General features: G+C 38.1%; 1 long non-coding RNA gene across 2 annotated transcripts in view; it reads right to left on the bottom strand.

Annotated features, from left to right (window-relative positions):
- Positions 1-1,132: 1,132 nt before the first annotated feature.
- Positions 1,133-19,364, bottom strand: part of LOC128648851 (uncharacterized) — a 63,719-nt gene continuing 45,487 nt past the window's right edge. The window contains exons 2-4 of one of the 2 annotated variants that reach the window (XR_008400630.1): positions 5,457-5,565; positions 4,462-4,604; positions 1,133-2,673 (exon numbers count right to left, since the gene is read on the bottom strand). This is a non-coding gene — a long non-coding RNA (uncharacterized LOC128648851). The remainder of the gene's footprint in view (positions 2,674-4,461; positions 4,605-5,456; positions 5,566-19,364) is intronic. The other variant, XR_008400631.1, reaches the window with a different exon arrangement.

Here is a 19,364-nt window from a genome sequence, read left to right as displayed (position 1 = left end):
GACTTCGGTACAGCATGTTTTCACACCTCTTTATAAGAGAGGGAGAAAATTCTCAATTCTGGGCAAATAAATTATACTAATCTCTTCTTCTGCACAAGGAACAATTGTTACAATATACCAGGTAAGCTGCAACCTTTATTCTTATGTGTCAAATTCTCATTCTGCTTCCAGTTCCATAATATACAAGCCGTATCTGGATTTCAAACTGTTAAGTGCCAAGTCTAAGTCACAGCTGCACTTGTAAAATTTCCAAATAGTCTTGAGATTTAATAGTTAAAAATATTAGTCAGAAACTGGCTTTTTCCACTTAGTTTATAAAGTCAGGTCCTTAAAAATTTCATTCTCTGCCAACAACCTTGAAAATCATTGGCAAGACATGAAAATGAGTATGCAGTGCAATTACTTCTTTTTAAAATATGAATGTATGGTGAAATATTTTATGCATATTGTCTTCAAGCGCACCTTTAGGCCACATTTACTTTTCCGCTGTCATACCTGCCATTGGGTGACATTTAATGAAGAATGTTAGCTGTGTATGACAGGTGGTAATAAAGTGCCGGCTGTGCAGACCTACTTTAGTATCCCTCATTGCATGAAAATCCTACTTACATCTAAATAGTATCACTCTTGTCCACACAGAAGCCCCTATGCATTGTTAGATTGTCACTCATAAATATTATAACTGATTCATTATAGTTTCAGCTTTTGTGTGAATACCCTTAATGTCAGTCATGTTGGCCAACAAACCATGGCAGGTTTAGATTCTAACACCTAGCAAGTGTCCATCATTGTCACTGCAAGCATACATTTTTAAAAAATTGTCACTCACGAACGAATAATTACCCCCTTACACTTCACTGATGTGTCACTCATAAAAACTGTAATTAAACAGTAATAATTATTCTGAATGTCAGTCAGGTTATCAACCGCTTGGGTAGGTCTTCAACCTCCATCAAAATTTAATCAGGGGATTGTTGAATTTCCCAAATTGGATATGTTTTTCGGTTTATTGTATAAGTGTTGTACAGACAATTCATTGTAGTGTGTATTCCCATGTTATGTTACCATTTCTTACCTTACTACTCTAACCCAACCATTAGTTTCAACCCATGAAGTAAAAACAAGAGACACGTTTGGTGGCAAAATTAAAAGGTAACTTTATTTAATCAATTGCAATTATATTTAAAAGCAATGATTCTCCTAACTTAAAAACCCAGTAATTGATCAATACAGCAACTATATAACTATAATTAGGGGCCCACACTCCTCCCACCAAGTTTGTCGACAGGTCCCAAATTGACTACTCATTGTGCATGTGGAAAGTTCAAGTTCACCCATAAGGTTTGCTGGTCTTAATTTCCACCCTGTGCACTCCTCAGTCCCAACCTGCACACAAATTAGCAACCAATTACCACCACTGGGGGGGGGGGGGGGGTTCTATCTGACCCTGCTACAGCTACCGTGTTAGGTACCCTGCTATGTGGCTATAGCTCATGATTTAAACCTAGGCAAATCTCTCTCACAGTGCACCTACTATTCCATTGGTTGTTATTTCCTATAGGACTCGTTGCCGCTCTATGACCATCATGTTTTAGATGACTATCTGCAAAAGAAAATGAAAATCCTTAGCACCAACATTAATGGGATGGGTGGAAGAGGAAAAAAAAAAAAAAAAAAAAAGTAATCTGTCTGTTCCTGTAAGTTAAGCACTTATAGTCTTTCTACCACTCTATTATTCACCCACTATTGTCTGCAGCTCCACCCCCTCCCCTGCTGCCTCCCAGGTATTCAGGAGGGGAAGGAGGTGGGGGCTGCCGACAATCACCCACTTCCTCCTGTTTCATATATTTATTATGCTATGTATGCAATTAGGCACTTCACATTATTAAGTCTTTTACAGACAATTTGTAGTGAGTACTCCCATGTTACCTTTCCTTACATTACTACTCTAACCCAGTCATTAGTTTCAACTCATCAGATAAAGAGACAAAGTTAGAGGCAAAATTAAAAGGTCTCTGTTACCAATTGCAATTAGACTTAAAGGCAATGAGACCCCAAACTAAAAAACAGTAATTTACCAATGCAGCAACAACTTAAACCATACTGGTCGCTTGCCTGAATTTCTAACCAAGCCCTGTACACTTTTCGGTCCCAACCTGTATATGCCAGCTTCTGACAGGTGCACTTTGTGTGCCTGTAATATTCTTCTAAGTCTGCTTTTATCCTATCATGTTTTACTACTTAATTTGTACTTGCTGCTGCCAGTGTGTAAATGTACTGAGCAACTGCACTATTTATCCACTTCCTAGTTCTCTATCTGCCTCTCTGAGCTCTTTTCCCCTCCAATGTAATTTTAGGTGACCATACTGCCCTGAGATGCTTCCATTAGGAAACAAGACACCTGATGCTGCTATCAAATCCACGTTCTGCCAATAGTCTATATTGTTACCTCCCAATGAATTACCATTACCTCAGGGGACCTTGCTGCTGCCTTATTAATGACTTGCGAGAATTGTTCTCATCTCATTACTCTCCTTCCTATCCACCTGACTGTTGCCTTGCTAGTAGGGAACCCCAGCTCCTGGCCTGCTACTACCTTTGCTCTCTTGAATGCTCCTCAATGTATGTAAGTGTGCCCTACAATCCATATCCTTGCTGCCCTTCTGCCTTTCTCTGTGAAAAAAACAACAGTACAGGGGTTACTATTAACATACATCAATTCCATACCATTAAACACGCAATACACACTAACATAAACCTTGTAACCTCCTACTACACAACACACCAGAATATGTACAAACATTTTTTAGGGCCTGATATAAGTTTTGTAACACATAATTTCCATTGCCTCAAACTTTTAATCTGTTCCCCAGATGCATCTGCTTCTGTAGTGGGTGGCTGCTCCAATACTGAATGAATGCATATTCATTTTTTTCTTGTCCCAACCACCATTTGCAATATATGTCTGAACTGAAAAACTGTAGCTGCTGAACCCTCCTGCTGTATAAATAATTGGTCCTCCTTGATCTGTGGCCTTTTGCAAACCCAGTCAATGAGAGCGCTCTGAATAGACTAACGTAAATGACACTTTTGCAAACCATCGCCAATTTGGACTATAAGTCTTTTGTGCCTTTGATGTTTTTAGCCCAACCCTATAATGCTTTTCTAAACTATAAAATAATTTGAGAATTCCCTGAGCCCATACCACTGGTACTAGTTGTCTTATCATTTGTATTGCCTCTTCAAATGACTGATATTTAACTGAACATAATTCTTAGCCTGACACTAGGTGACGCTCCCACCCTTGTTTTATTTGTCCCTGTGTGCTAGGATGACTGGAATTTTGAGGCCATTACTGGTTGGCCCCTTTCCCTGTATTGGCAAGAAATGGCCCCTTATAATGCCTTGGGCAGTTTAGTCCTGGGTGTGCTCATCAGCAATACCTACATGTGTGTCTAAAAATGCAATTCTGGCTTTCACAAAATTTGTCATAAAATTCCCAGTAAGTTCTTTTTGGACCTTTAAAGGTATCCTGTGTGGCCTGCTGTGTTGTTGCTAAACGGTTTGGTTCTGTGAGCTATCAGACTTAAACATTGTCCAAATATCCACTTCTTTATTCCCAAACTATTTAATTTAGTTTTATCCAATTTCTTCCTGAATTCACTATCACAGTCCTTCCAAGTCTGTTCCCCCTCATGGGTAGTATAAATTAAATTAAAGATCATGCTCCTATATTTTTTTTTTTTGCTCTTTAAGTAATTCCCCATTCTAGCTTTTTTAATAGTTTGTGTTGTAAGTGCTCCCATAACGGGTCTTTTTCACATGGAGTAGCCCCAAGGCACACTTACTGTGTTAGACCTCTTTCCCCACTTATTTCTAATTATGCGCATGCGTAATACAGTTAACCACATTGGTGGCCTTTTGCATTCACTTAAAGGAATAGTCAAGTCAAAATTAAACTTTCATGATTCAGATAGAGCATGCAATTTTAAGCAACTTTCTAATATACTCCTATTATTAATTTTCTTGTTATCTTTATTTGAATGTAAGCTTAGGAGCCGGCCCATTTTTGGTTCAGCACCTGGGTAGCACTTGCTGATTAACAGCTACATTTAGACACCAATCAGAAAGCGCTACCCAGGTCCTGAACCAAAAATAGGCCGGCTCATATGCTTACAATATTGCTTTTTAAAATAAAAAAAAGATACCAAGAGAATGAAGAAAATGTTATACGCTACAGAATTTGGCGGCGCTATGCAAATAAATAAGAATAATAGGAATACATTAGAAATTTGCCTGCTCTATCTGAATCATGAAAGTTTAATTTTGACTTGACTATTCCTTTAAGGATTTTGCTACCCTTCCTGTCCAGTAATTCTTCCTATGGGTCTAACCCAGATGTGCTTGACTCAGATGACAAATCAGTATCAGATTCATGAAATGAGAAATGAGGGTACTCACCATTTTCAAATGAAGTTGCTGGGCCCTCTACTCCTGAAACTGCCATCTCCCTCCTCCATCCTATTCTGCTGCCCTGCTCTCTTATGTGCATAGGCTGGTCCTGTATTTGCACCAATCTGTAGAACTTTGGTGTCAATGAGGAACTGTCGAGGTGAGGGGAAACAAAATAGCCCCCTTATAAAACAGCAGTGGTTGGGAGGGGGCACCAAGGGCCTAGAACTGAACTGGGAACTGCCAGAGGGAACAAAATGCAGGTATATGGGAAGGAAGGTGGCTGCTGCACGGCTGTGTATGTGGAAGTATATAACAAGCCAGATAACCATGGGGATGCAGGGCAGAATTATAAGGGTTCTAAGGATCACTGGGCATCATGAGGACCTCCTTGTCTTGCCCATTATAAGGGGCTGGATAATTATTACACAGCGGAGGGGGCTGACACAAGGGAAAGTGCCACTTTGATGTACCTTCTGGGATGCAGAAGGAAGGGAACAGTTTATTTTTTAAACCTGGAGTTACCAGGTACATGTGGGGTTGTATGTTCCACTAATAATGCACATTTACTGGGGGGGAGCAGATGGGAGCTCATCTCCCACACTCCCTACGTTCACATTTTTGCTGTAACTCTGAAACTAGAAGTATGCCTTGCCACAACTTCTGGTTTCTGTCCCCACAATGACAGTACCCAATCTCAAAAGATGCCACAGTGACTGCAGGAAAGGGGAGAGGGACAGAGGAATGAGGATTGCTTTTGGATATGCTACGTCTGCTCCAGGAGGCCCACGAGGAAGAGGGGAGGGAAAAAAAGGACAACAGGAGGGGGGACAGGGGAAGAGATAAGATACGAAGAAGACGAACAAAACAAAGGAAGAAAAAGAAGTGCCCTCATTAGGAGAAGAATCTTCAAGGGAAAAAAGCAGAGGAAGGAGGAGAGGTAGGACAGGAGAAAAGAGGGGCAGCAGACGAGGGAAGGGGAATGGACTAAAGCAATGTCTTACCCTTATTTGTCCTCTTCTTTCTTGACAGCTCCACTTCTAAGATGCTGTCCTAAAACCGTTTAGGAGGGAACTGGGTACATGATCCACAGTTTATTTTGCTTTTTCAAATCTGCAGTGGTAAGAACGAAGGGAAAAAAATGAGTAATCTAAAAAAAAATGAGTAATACAGGAAAGCATTATAAGCCCTACTGCTCCTCCCATTTTCTACTACCCTATTATCCACCCACTTTTGTCTGCAGCTCCACCCCCCTTCCCCAGCTACTACCCAGATATTCAGGAAGGAGAGCGCTGGGGGCAGTCACATACTCCCTCCTGTCTCCCCCACTTATTATGTTACTTGCCTAATTAGGGACTTAAATCTATTTTTCCTTTAGCTAGACTTTCAAAATAATGTGAAGTTTCATGCAATTCAGAATGCAGGATAAAGATAGTTGGTCATGGCATGATTGTGTTACATTTACCTTCCCTAAAATGAGACTAATAAATGTATTGTTTCCTGGGAAAACTCACATAAGCTGCACAGAAATTTCACTATAAACCTAGCAGACTTTCAAGTATGAGCCAAGCCAAGAATTTAGATTTAACCATCTTTTCCAAGTCAGTCAAACAGATTACGAGTTTTGAGCGCTATAGGGATATTAACGACCGCAGCATTTTTGGCGGTATTTCACTCCCTATAGCGCTGGTATTAAGAGTTTAAAAAATGCCGGCGTTTGCAGGCGATATGGCTGCGTTGAGCTCCATACCGCACACAAATACCAGCGCTGCTTTGAGCTGCTGTTACGTGCTCGTGCACGATTTCCCCATAGACAACAATGGGGAGAGCCGGCTAAAAAAAAGCCTAACATCTGTAATCACGGAGTGTAAAGCTCCGTAACGCTGCCCTATTGATGTCTATGGGGAATTTTTTTTATGTTTAAACCTAACAGCCTAACATAAACCCTGAGTCTAAACAACCCTAATCTGCTGCCCCCAACATCGCCACAACCTACATTACTGTTATTAACCGCTAATCTGCTGCCCCCAATGTCGTCGCCACTATACTAAAGTTATTAACCCCTAAACCTAACACCCACTATCTTTAACATAATTAAAATAATTCCAAATAAAAATTACAATACCTAAATCATTCCTATTTAAAACTAAATAAATACTTACCTGTAAATTAAAACCTAAGATAGCTACAAAATAACTAATAGTTATATTGTATCTAGCTTATGTTTTATTTTTATTTCACAGGTAAGTTTGTCTTTATTTTAACTAGGTAGATTAGTTATTAAATAGTTCTTAACTATTTACTAACTACCTAGTTAAAATAAATACAAATTTACCTGTAAAATAAAATCCTAACCTGTCTTACAGTAAAACCTAACATTACATATGTAAATAAATTACATTAATCAAATACAATTAACTAAATTTAAAAAAAACCAAAACACTAAATTACACAAAATAAAAAAGAAATTATCAAATATTTACTCTTAATAATTATCAAAATAAAAAAGCCCCCCCCCCCCCAAATAATAAAACCCCTAGCCTAAACTAAACTGCCAATAGCCCTTAAAAGGGCCTTTTGCGGGGCATTGCCCCAAAGATATCAGCTCTTTTACCTGGCAAATAAAAATACAAACATCCCCCCAACAGTAAAACCCACCACCCACACAACCAACCCCCCAAATAAAATTCTATCTAAAAAAAACCTAAGCTACCCATTGCCCTGAAAAAGGCATTTGGATGGGCATTGCCCTTAAAAGGGCATTCAGCTCTTTTACATTGCCCAAACCCTAAGCTAAAAATAAAACCCACCCAATAAACCCTTAATAAAACCTAACACTAACCCCCGAAGATCCACCGGACATCCATCCTCATCGAGCCGGCGAAGTCCTCAAAGAAGCCGGGAGAAGTCTTCATCCAGGCAGGCAGAAGTCTTCATCCAGGCGGCATCTTCTATCTTCATCCTTCCGGCGCGGATCAGGTCCATCTTCAAGATATCCGGCGCGGAGCATCCTCTTCATATGGTCCCAGTCATACACTGAAGGTTCCCTTTAAGGGACGTCATCCAAGATGGCGTCCCTTGAATTCTGATTGGCTGATAGATATAGAATATATATATATATATATATATATATATATATATATATATATATCTCAAGTCTTGAAATGATAGGCTCACCGCTCACTTTTTTGGTCAGACTCGAAAATACCGCAAATCCACTTACGTCAATTGCGTATCCTATATTTTCAATGGGACTTGCATAACACCGGTATTACGAGTATCCAAAAAGTGAGCGGTACAGCCTCTACTGTCAAGATTAGTACCGCATTTAACAGTCAGTAGTTAAGAGTTTTATGGGCTAACGCGTAGCATAAACCTCTTAACTAAAGTGCACTAACACCCATAAACTACCTATTAACCCCTAAACCGAGGCCCCCCACATCGCAAACACTAAAATACATTTTTTAACCCCAAATCTGCCGAACTGGACATCGCCGCCACTATAATATATTAACCCCTAAACTGCTGCACTCCCGCATCGCAAACACTAGTTAAATATTATTAACCCCTAATCTGCCATCCCTAACATTGCCGAGACCTACCTACATTTATTAACCCCTAATCTGTCACCCCCAACGTCGCCGCCACTATATTAAAGTTTTTAACCCCTAAATCTAAGTCTAACCCTAACACCCCCCTAACTTAAATATAATTTAAATAAATCTAAATAAAATAACTATCATTAACTAAATTATTCCTATTTAAAACTAAATACTTAACTATAAAATAAACCCTAAGCTAGCTACAATATAACTAGTTACATTGTATCTAGCTTAGGATTTATTTTTATAGGCAACTTTGTATTTATTTTAACTAGGTACAATAGCTATTAAATAGTTATTAACTATTTATTAGCTACCTAGTTAAAATAAAGACAAATTTACCTGTAAAATAAACCTAACCTAAGTTACAATTACATCTAACACTACACTATAATTAAATTAATTCCCTAAATTAACTACAATTAAATACAATTATCTATAGTACGAAACCCTCCCCCCACTAAATTACAGAAAATAAAATAATTACAAGTTTTTTTAAACTAATTGCACCTAATCTAATCCCCCTAATAAACTAAAAAAGACTCCCAAAATAATAAAAAGCCCTACCTTATACTAATTTACAAATAGCCCTTAAAAGGGCCTTTTGCGGGGCATTGCCCCAAAGTAATCAGCTCTTTTACCTGTAAAAAAAAAAGTACAATACCCCCCCAACATTAAAACCCACCACCCACACACCCAACCCTACTCTAAAACCCACCCAAATCCCCCCTTAATATAACCTAACACTAACTCCTTGAAGATCACCCTACCTTGAGAAGTCTTCACCCAACCGGGCCGAAGTCCTCAACGAAGCCGGGCTAAGTGGTCCTCCAGACGGGCAGAAGTCTTCATCCAGGCAGCATCTTCTATCTTCATCCATCCGGCGCGGGTCCATCTTCAAGACATCCGACACGGAGCATCCTCTTCGTTCTTCATCCGACGACTGAATGAAGGTTCCTTTAAATGACGTCATCCAAGATGGTGTCCCTTCAATTCCGATTGGCTGATAGAATTCCAAATCAGCCAATTGGAATTAAGGTAGAAAAATCCTATTGGCTGAGGATTGAACTTCAATCCTATTGGCTGATTGGAACAGCCAATAGAATGCAACCTCAATCCTATTGGCTGTTCCAATCAGATAATAGGATTGAAGTTCAATCGTATTGGCTGATTGCATCAGCCAATTTAATTTTATTAGGGGGATTAGATTGGGTGTAATTAGTTTAAAAAACTTGTAATTATTTTCTTATTTTCTGTAATTTAGTATTTGTTTTTCTCGTACTTTAGATAATTGTATTTAATTGTAGGTTAATTTAGGGAATTCATTTAATTATAGTGTAGGGTTAGATGTAATTGTAACTTAGGTTAGTTTTTATTTTACAGGTAAATTTGTCTATTTTAACTAGGTAGAATAGTTATTAAATAGTTATTAACTATTTAATAGCTAACTAGTTAGCTATTAAATAGTTAATAACTATTTAATAACTATTCTACCTAGTTAAAATAAAGACAAATTTACCTGTAAAATAAAAATAAATCCTAAGATAGTTACAATGTAACTATTAGTTATATTGTAGCTAGCTTAGGGTTTATTTTATAGGTAAGTATTTAGTTTTAAATAGGAATAATTTAGTTAATTGTAGTAATTTTATTTAGATTTATTTAAATTATATTTAAGTTAGGGGGGTGTTAGAGTTATGGTTAGACTTAGATTTAGGGGTTAATAAGTGTAGGTAGGTTGCGGCGACATTGGGGGTGGCAGAATAGGGGTTAATAAATATAATGTAGGTGGCGGCGGTGTCCGGAGCGGAAGATTAGGGGTTAATAAGTAAGATTAGGGGTGTTTAGACTCGGGGTTCATGTTAGGGTGTTAGGTGTAGACATACATTTTATTTCCCCATAGGAATCAATGGGGCTGCGTTAGGAGCTTTACGCTGCTTTTTTGCAGATGTTAGGTTTTTTTCAGCCGGCTCTCCCCCCATTGATTCCTATGGGGAAATCGTGCACAAGCACGTTTTGCCAGCTCACCACTACCGTAAGCAGCACTGGTATTGAGGTAAGATGTGGAGCAAAATTTTGCTCTCCGCTCACTTTTCTGTGGCCAACGCCGGGTTTGTAAAAACCCGTAATACCAGCGTTGTCTGTAGGTGAGCGGTGAGGGAAAACTGCTTGTTAGCACCGCACACCATTACAGACAAAACTCGTAATCTAGCCGATAGTTTGAGGTTGGATCCACCCTACGGGGATTTTTCATCACACGTTTGTTTGCGTTTGTATCAAATAAATTGATTTGCACTACGTAGGTGCATTTGTGTGCTTTTCTACTTCTTTTGTTTATTTCTGTTCTACTCTGTGGGATAACAGAGAAATTATTGGATACAGCAGCCGACACCTACATAGAAATCTCATCACTGTGTGAGACTCCCACTTATCCTTTTTGATAGTTTTGATTTTGTTACAAAATTAACAACTATATTTGAAATAGTAAATTTGTTTTTGCTGTTTTAAATAACACTGTTCTTATTTATTTGTTCTTATTGCTAAACTTTATTTTGAGTTAACTTTTAGATTTTAGAGAGCGCAGTTCTGTGTTTTTGTAATATTGTTTGTATTATAATACATACATTTTCTTGTTCTGTATATATATATATATATATATATATATATATATATATATATATATATATATATATGTGTGTGTGTGTGTGTGTGTGTGTGTGTGTGAATAAAACAGATGGGGTTTTTTTACTTAGCGCTTAAAATAACCAGTGCACATTTTACATATTTTTTAATATTGTTATTTTGAAATGATGGTTCTGAGTCAAATGGCCCAAAAGCAAAGTGAACAAGTGCTTGATTATCCCAAGCAAGCACCTGTGTTTCACTGGCACCTTAAAAATTGAGCCTGGCACATAATTTTAGGGTCCTTGTCTAACATTATCCATCTCCTTCTTCTTGTCATCTGTTTTATTTTAAACAACATGGATTCCAGCCTCCAATCTTTATGGTCTCATAGTTGGGAAGCTTATTTAATCGAGTTCCATAGCAAAGGGAAACTACAGTCCTCTGCACGCACCAGATGAGTACCAGTGCGCATGTGCACATCACTTCTAAGCATCACACAGGCGCTGTCTTTCAGGATGTATACATAGCATACAATTTTTAAAAAGTTTCCAATTTACTTCTGTTATTGAAATTGCTTAGTTCTCATGGTATTCTCTCTAGGTAGAGAGCACATCAGGAGCTCTAAATGGCAGCAAATGTATAAGACAGCTAAAAACATTCTTGCAAAACTGCTGCAATTTATTGCTCCAAACATGTGCATGCCCATGTGCTTCTCTACCTTCTTCTGTAGGATATGTTTTTTTAAAGGGATAGAAAGATCAAGAATGAAATGCACGTGGGTGACTTTCAATTTGGATTATAAGCATGTTTGAAATATACTTCCAATAGCAAAAATGATTCTAGTAAAAGTTATTACTGTGTTTGTGCAGCATACACACATATCCTGAGAGGGCCCGTGCACTAGTATTCAAACACTACACATTATCAGAAAGTCAGTCAGTAGCTGACAAATTACGTTTTCAGAAGCAATACACACCACTGCCAACTCTCTGAAGAAGTGGGGCGTTTGAATACTTGTGCACAGCCTTCACAGGATATGTGCGTATGCTACAGAAAAAAAAAAAAGTTTTAACTTTTACTAGAAGCATTTTCGCTAATGGAACTATATTGCAGAACTGCTTCTATTCCACATTGAAATGCACATTTCAATTGTGACCTTTCTATCCCTTTAATAGATAGTACTTTTAATTTAAGGAATGAAACGTGTAACTGTTAAAGCTGTACAGTATATTTTACATACCGACTTAAACTCATCAGAACAGAGAGAGTGTGAGGCTTTGTGCATTTCTACACGTCTGCTATACTGCTTCAGTCTTGTTTTTTTCCTCATTGCAGTATGCACTACAGTCCTGGTCTGTATTATTTCCAGCCATTTAAAAAAAAGCTTGAGCTGGGTTGTGGCTGAAGGCAGCAGGAAATAAGCTTTAAATATAACTGACTGGAAGTGATACAGTAAACCTAAAGCATAGCTTCTATTATGCCAAAATTACAATTCATTTAGAGTACTATTTTATTAGACATGGATACTTTCAGTATATTGATATTTTAGATCAAGGTTCATCAGTATTGCCAATTTTTTGTTGTTGTTATTTTTCTTTGTTAAATTGCAACAATCAAATGAGGCATTCAACATTTGCATCTTACACTGCTCAGGATAGAGTCGCTAGTCTACTCAATATTAGATATAGGAAAGAGCCATATTTTTTCCTCATCGTAAGCATTTTCTTACTAGTCTGCTACTAGTGGAAAATACCAGCCCTGGGTATAAGTATTGGAAAATTGTATTTTCAACCCAGTTTAAGTATTTAGGGCTAGATTACGACAAGCAAAATAGGGTTTATTGCGGCTCTTTGCGTGTGTCGGAAGTAGTGCGCGTATTACAAGTTGAAAGCAAACGCATTTGCTCAAGCACAATTGAATTTAACTTGCGTTGCGATAGCATGACATCAGAGCTCTGGTTAGCTGTTATAATCGACTAAAAAGTTGAACAAAAAACAAAATAAAATTTCATTTTAATTTAAAAAGTACAGTTACACTCATAACAACACTGTCTAATAAAAATGATTTTAAAAAATTGCAATAAAACGTTATAAGGGCTCAAAGATATGAGGTCTCCGGTGTTAGAAAAAAAGGCATGCAAAGGGCTTTAACAAAGAGATATATAAATACAGTATACATCTCTAAATATGTGTATATATATATATATATATATATATATATATATATATATATATATATATGTGTTTGTATATATGTATGTGTGTGTGTGTGTATATTTACAGACATATATACACAAAAAAAATACATATGTATACATATATAGACATATATAAGTGCATTGGAGTTAGGGTTACCACCTCACCCCTGTTTTTCTGTACACTTATGAGTTATAAATGCTGCAGGGTGTGCAGAGAATAACATGAATAGTGCTGTTTAGTGTCACTATTTGTGTGCTGTTCAGGGTTGAAATTAATATTCCTACCAGCACATCCTGCAGCATGTATAACTCCTAACTGTCCGGGAAAACATGGCTAAGGTGGCAACCCTAGTTGGAGTCCATTGCAGTCAAGTAGCTGAAAACATGAGAAAAAAAAAATCATATTTGTGCAATATTCATATTTAATAAAGTGTTTATGAATTTACTGTAAATATTTAAAATTCCAATGTTCTTCACATAAGGGAACTTGTAATAAGTGCACTACCCAACGTGCGCAAAAAGCCGAAGCTGAGTGGAGAACGCGTGAGTGGGAGTGCAAACTACTACTCCAGCTCAGAGTTGGAGAATTGATGGTTTAAAAAGAAATACAAAATACATTCTGTACATTGTATCCCCCAGCTTGACAACTGATAGCATGTGTGTATTTTATGATAATGCAGCATTGCAAGCCAGTATAATTGACATGGTATTTTACACTTATCCCCAGTAGTTTTCTAGTGTGCCTGCCTTTGCATGGTTGCTTTTAAGCAGCTGAAAATAGTCTGCCTCCCACCCACTGCTTTCTTTTTTTAAATATGTTCTTGCAGTATATGTGGAAACCTGATGATTGTTTTAAACAGCTGCTCTAACCTCAAGATTCAACGGTTCCTGCAATAAAAAAAACAAACAAGTGGTAAAGTAATGGGGTGAGAACATGCAAGTTGTGTTTTTTTTTTTTTAAATTGCAATTTATTTGGGCTTTAAACAGATTAAAGTGTGGTAGACTCTTTAGCAAGCCGATGCTGAGCCATTTCTCGGACGAAACTGTAAACTTCTGCACTCTGATATTGATTACAACGGTCAATGTAGTTCCAGAAAATACCTCTCGCTTACAGATAGCAAAAAGGGTGGAAATATTTTTCACGTAATTTTCTTCAGTGTCTTTCTTTAAATTCAATATCAGTTCTGCATATGTTCACCTTCCCTTAAAGGGATATGTAACCCATTTTTTTATTTTATGATTCAGATAGAGCATGCAATTTTAAGCAACTTTCTAATTTACTCCTATTGTCATTTTTGGTTCGACACCCTGGGTAGCGTTTGCTGATTTGTGGCTACCAATTAGCAAGCGCTATCCAGGTGCTGAAACAAAAATGTGCCAGCTCCTAAGCTTTACATTCCTGCTTTTCAAATAAAGATACCAAGTGAATGAAGAAAAATTGATCATAGGAGTAAATTAGAAAGTTGCTTAAATTGCATGCTCTCTGAATCATGAAAGACACAAAAAAATGTTTAAGCCATTTAATAGTTTTCCAAAACAAAACAGTAACTAAAATGATCAGCTTTTTTCTGCACCATCTTGTACTTCACAAAGAAAAAAAAAAAAAAAAAAAAAGGAGTGCACTTAAAAATTATACAATATTAGATACATTACTACACAACATTATGATTTCAGTGAGGTATGACTTAATTTTGACAGTATGGGGCCGAATTATCATGTCCGACAGACATCGCATGTAGCGTATTATGTCCGACAGCATATGCTGTCGGCATTTAGCATTGCACAAGCAATTCTGGTGAACTGTTTGTGCAATGCCGCCCCCTGCAGATTTACAGCCAATCGGTCGCTAGCAGGGGGTGTCAATCAACCCGATCGTATAGGATCAGGTTGATTGCTGTCCGCCGCTCAGAGCAGGTGGAAGAGTTAAGGAGCTGCTTCATAACTGCCGTTTCCAGCGAGCCTGAAGGCTCACGCAGAAACAGGAGCATCAAGGGCCCTTGATAAATTGGCCCCAATGACTCATTTTGACAGGGTAATGCATTTACCCCTGCTAGAAATCTTTTAACATAAAAACACTAAAATTCTTCAACCAATAAATACTATTATATAAAGGGGTTTTTTTCCCCATTGAATGCCTCCGGATTTTACTTTTACTCAGTTTAGTCTTTAAAGGAACATTCCAGTCAAAATTTAAATGCACATAGATTAATTACATCTTTGAAAATAAACATATTTGCAATATACATGTATTGGCAAAAATGCTTCTAGTAAAAGTTATCCCTGTTTTAGTGGCAGCATTTGTCTCTGCACGTGCATGTGAAGCATAGCTAGATATTGCTACTGCAGCTACATTTTAAATAATGCAGCTGCTCAGATCATCACTGGGGCTTGTATCAAGTCAGCAATTAACAAAATTGAGTCATTACCAGATAGTAGAAGCACCTTAGGCTCTCTGAGCAAGTGCTGTGTTTAAAATGCTGGTGCACGGTGCATACTTAAATACACTTTTGAAACAGCTATAACATTTATTAGAAGCATTTTTGCTAATACATGTATATTACAAAATTGCTTCTGTTCAATACCCAAATGCACCCATGTGGTTTCCAATTTTGGCTGGAATATCCCTTTAAGGATACCACCAAATGTGTATTTCCTCAGAGAGAAAAATATCTTATGAGCCAAGACTCCCAACAATAAAAAAAAAAATGAGGTCAGCAGTTGCTATCAGTTGACCATTATTATTGTGATGATTGAATATATTTGAATGGTAGGACCAGCTCTCTTTAAAAAAATGAGGTATATAGATACATAGACATCTCCTTTGAAATACATGTTTCTTTGTAATCACCAGACCTCTTAAATATGGACCAAAGGTCTTCGATATTTCTTATGATAATAACATACCAGTGACAGGGATATGAGACCCTCTCATTGGAAATAGAAGTCTCATATGCCCCCCTGTGTTTAAGAGGGAAGGTAAGAGTTCTAAAATAACCCCCTCTCTGCTGGGGCAGATAATTTCCATTACCATGATGATCACATGTTAATTAGAAGTATATGCAACACCTATAGCAAAACAAGAGAAAAGGCGCAACCCCATATCAAGGTAGACGGAGCTGTAGCAGACTACAGAAGGCTAAAGTCATTTGGAAGTACTCGTGGCTGAGACAATTTCTGGCAATCCGGTGATGAAATCAGTGGATGTTGCCTATACAGATCTAGACTGAGTATTCTGTTGATATTAATGCAAATTAGTTTTTTTAACCGTGTGTGCTTCCAATAAATTATTATTCTACCTTGATATTGGGTTGCGCCTTTTTCCTCTTGTTTCGCTACAGATTTTCTATATAGAGAGTGTAAGTGACACATCTCTGATATTGGCAGCACCAGACAGTCAAGTGGAATTGGAGGACAGCTTGATTCATCCATCATCTGCTGTATATTTACAGTTTTATATATATTCATCAAATACCAGCATAACTGATATATATATATATATATATACAGGGAGTGCAGAATTATTAGGCAAATGAGTATTTTGACCACATCATCCTCTTTATGCATGTTGTCTTACTCCAAGCTGTATAGGCTCGAAAGCCTACTACCAATTAAGCATATTAGGTGATGTGCATCTCTGTAATGAGAAGGGGTGTGGTCTAATGACATCAACACCCTATATCAGGTGTGCATAATTATTAGGCAACTTCCTTTCCTTTGGCAAAATGGGTCAAAAGAAGGACTTGACAGGCTCAGAAAAGTCAAAAATAGTGAGATATCTTGCAGAGGGATGCAGCACTCTTAAAATTGCAAAGCTTCTGAAGCGTGATCATCGAACAATCAAGCGTTTCATTCAAAATAGTCAACAGGGTCGCAAGAAGCGTGTGGAAAAACCAAGGGGCAAAATAACTGCCCATGAACTGAGAAAGGTCAAGCGTGCAGCTGTCAAGATGCCACTTGCCACCAGTTTGGCCATATTTCAGAGCTGCAACATCACTGGAGTGCCCAAAAGCACAAGGTGTGCAATACTCAGAGACATGGCCAAGGTAAGAAAGGCTGAAAGACGACCACCACTGAACAAGACACACAAGCTGAAACGTCAAGACTGGGCCAAGAAATATCTCAAGACTGATTTTTCTAAGGTTTTATGGACTGATGAAATGAGAGTGAGTCTTGATGGGCCAGATGGATGGGCCCGTGGCTGGATTGGTAAAGGGCAGAGAGCTCCAGTCCGACTCAGACGCCAGCAAGGTGGAGGTGGAGTACTGGTTTGGGCTGGTATCATCAAAGATGAGCTTGTGGGGCCTTTTCAGGTTGAGGATGGAGTCAAGCTCAACTCCCAGTTCTACTGCCAGTTTCTGGAAGACGCCTTCATCAAGCAGTGGTACAGGAAGAAGTCTGCATCCTTCAAGAAAAACATGATTTTCATGCAGGACAATGCTCCATCACACGCATCCAAGTACTCCACAGCGTGGCTGGCAAGAAAGGGTATAAAAGAAGAAAATCTAATGACATGGCCTCCTTGTTCACCTGATCTGAACCCCATTGAGAACCTGTGGTCCATCATCAAATGTGAGATTTACAAGGAGGGAAAACAGTACACCTCTCTGAACAGTGTCTGGGAGGCTGTGGTTGCTGCTGCACGCAATGTTGATGGTGAACAGATCAAAAAACACTGACAGAATCCATGGATGGCAGGCTTTTGAGTGTCCTTGCAAAGAAAGGTGGCTATATTGGTCACTGATTTGTTTTTGTATGTCAGAAATGTATATTTATGAATGTTGAGATGTTATTGGTTTCACTGCTAAAAATAAATAATTGAAATGGGTATACTGTATATTTGTTTTTTGTTAAGTTGCCTAATAATTATGCACAGTAATAGTCACCTGCACACACAGATATCCCCCTAAAATAGCTATAACTAAAAACAAACTAAAAACTACTTCCAAAACTATTCAGCTTTGATATTAATGAGTTTTTTGGGTTCATTGAGAACATGGTTGTTGTTCAATAATAAAATTAATCCTCAAAAATACAACTTGCCTAATAATTCTGCACTCCCTGTATATATATAAATATATATATATATATATATATATATAAATATATATATAAAAAACATAATTTATGCTTACCTGATAAATTCCTTTCTCCTGTAGTGTAGTCAGTCCACGGGTCATCCATTACTTATGGAATATTTCTCTTCCTAACAGGAAACTGCAAGAGAATTACCCAGCAGAGCTTGCTATATAGCTCCTCCCCTCACCTGTCATACTCAGTCATTCGACCAAGCATACAAGAAAGGAGGAACCATAGGGTACAGTGGTGACTGGAGTTTAATTAAAATTTAGACCTGCCGTAAAAACAGGGCGGGCCGTGGACTGACTACACTACAGGAGAAAGGAATTTATCAGGTAAGCATAAATTATGTTTTCTCCTGTTAAGTGTAGTCAGTCCACGGGTCATCCATTACTTATGGAATACCAATACCAAAGCTAAAGTACACGGATGAAGGGAGGGACAAGGCAGGAACATTAAACAGAAGGAACCACTGCCTGAAGTACCTTTCTCCCAAACACAGCCTCCGAGGAAGCAAAAGTGTCAAATTTGTAAAATTTTGAAAAAGTGTGAAGCGAAGAACAAGTCGCAGCCTTGCAAATCTGTTCAACAGAGGCCTAATTTTTAAAGGCCCAGGTGGAAGCCACAGCTCTAGTAGAATGAGCTGTAATCCTTTCAGGGGGCTGCTGTCCAGCAGTCTCATAGGCTAATCGTATTATGCTACGAAGCCAAAAAGAGAGAGAGGTAGCCGAAGCCTTTTGACCTCTCCTCTGTCCAGAGTAAACGACAAACAGGGAAGAAGTTTGACGAAAATCCTTAGTTGCCTGCAAATAGAATTTCAGGGCACGGACTACGTCTAGATTATGCAAAAGTCGTTCCTTCTTTGAAGAAGGGTTAGGACACAGAGATGGAACAACAATCTCTTGATTGATATTCTTGTTAGTAACTACCTTAGGTAAGAACCCAGGTTTAGTACGCAGAACTACCTTGTCTGAATGGAAAATCAGATAAGGAGAATCACAATGTAAGGCAGATAACTCAGAGACTCTCCGAGCCGAGGAAATAGCCATCAAAAACAGAACTTTCCAAGATAACAACTTGATATCAATGGAATGAAGGGGTTCAAATGGAACGCCTTGAAGAACATTAAGAACTAAGTTTAAGCTCCACGGCGGAGCAACAGACTTAAACACAGGCTTAATCCTAGTTAAAGCCTGACAGAAAGCCTGAACGTCTGGAACTTCAGCCAGACGTTTGTGTAGAAGAATAGACAGAGCAGAAATCTGTCCCTTTAACGAACTAGTAGATAAGCCCTTTTCTAAACCCTCTTGTAGAAAGGACAATATCCTAGGAATCCTAACCTTACTCCATGAGTAACACTTGGATTCGCACCAATGTAAATATTTACGCCATATTTTATGGTAAATTTTTC

The sequence above is a fragment of the Bombina bombina genome, chromosome 1 (assembly GCF_027579735.1).
Source record: "Bombina bombina isolate aBomBom1 chromosome 1, aBomBom1.pri, whole genome shotgun sequence".
Lineage (NCBI taxonomy): Eukaryota > Metazoa > Chordata > Amphibia > Anura > Bombinatoridae > Bombina > Bombina bombina.
This window is presented reverse-complemented; position numbering and strand designations above follow the sequence as displayed.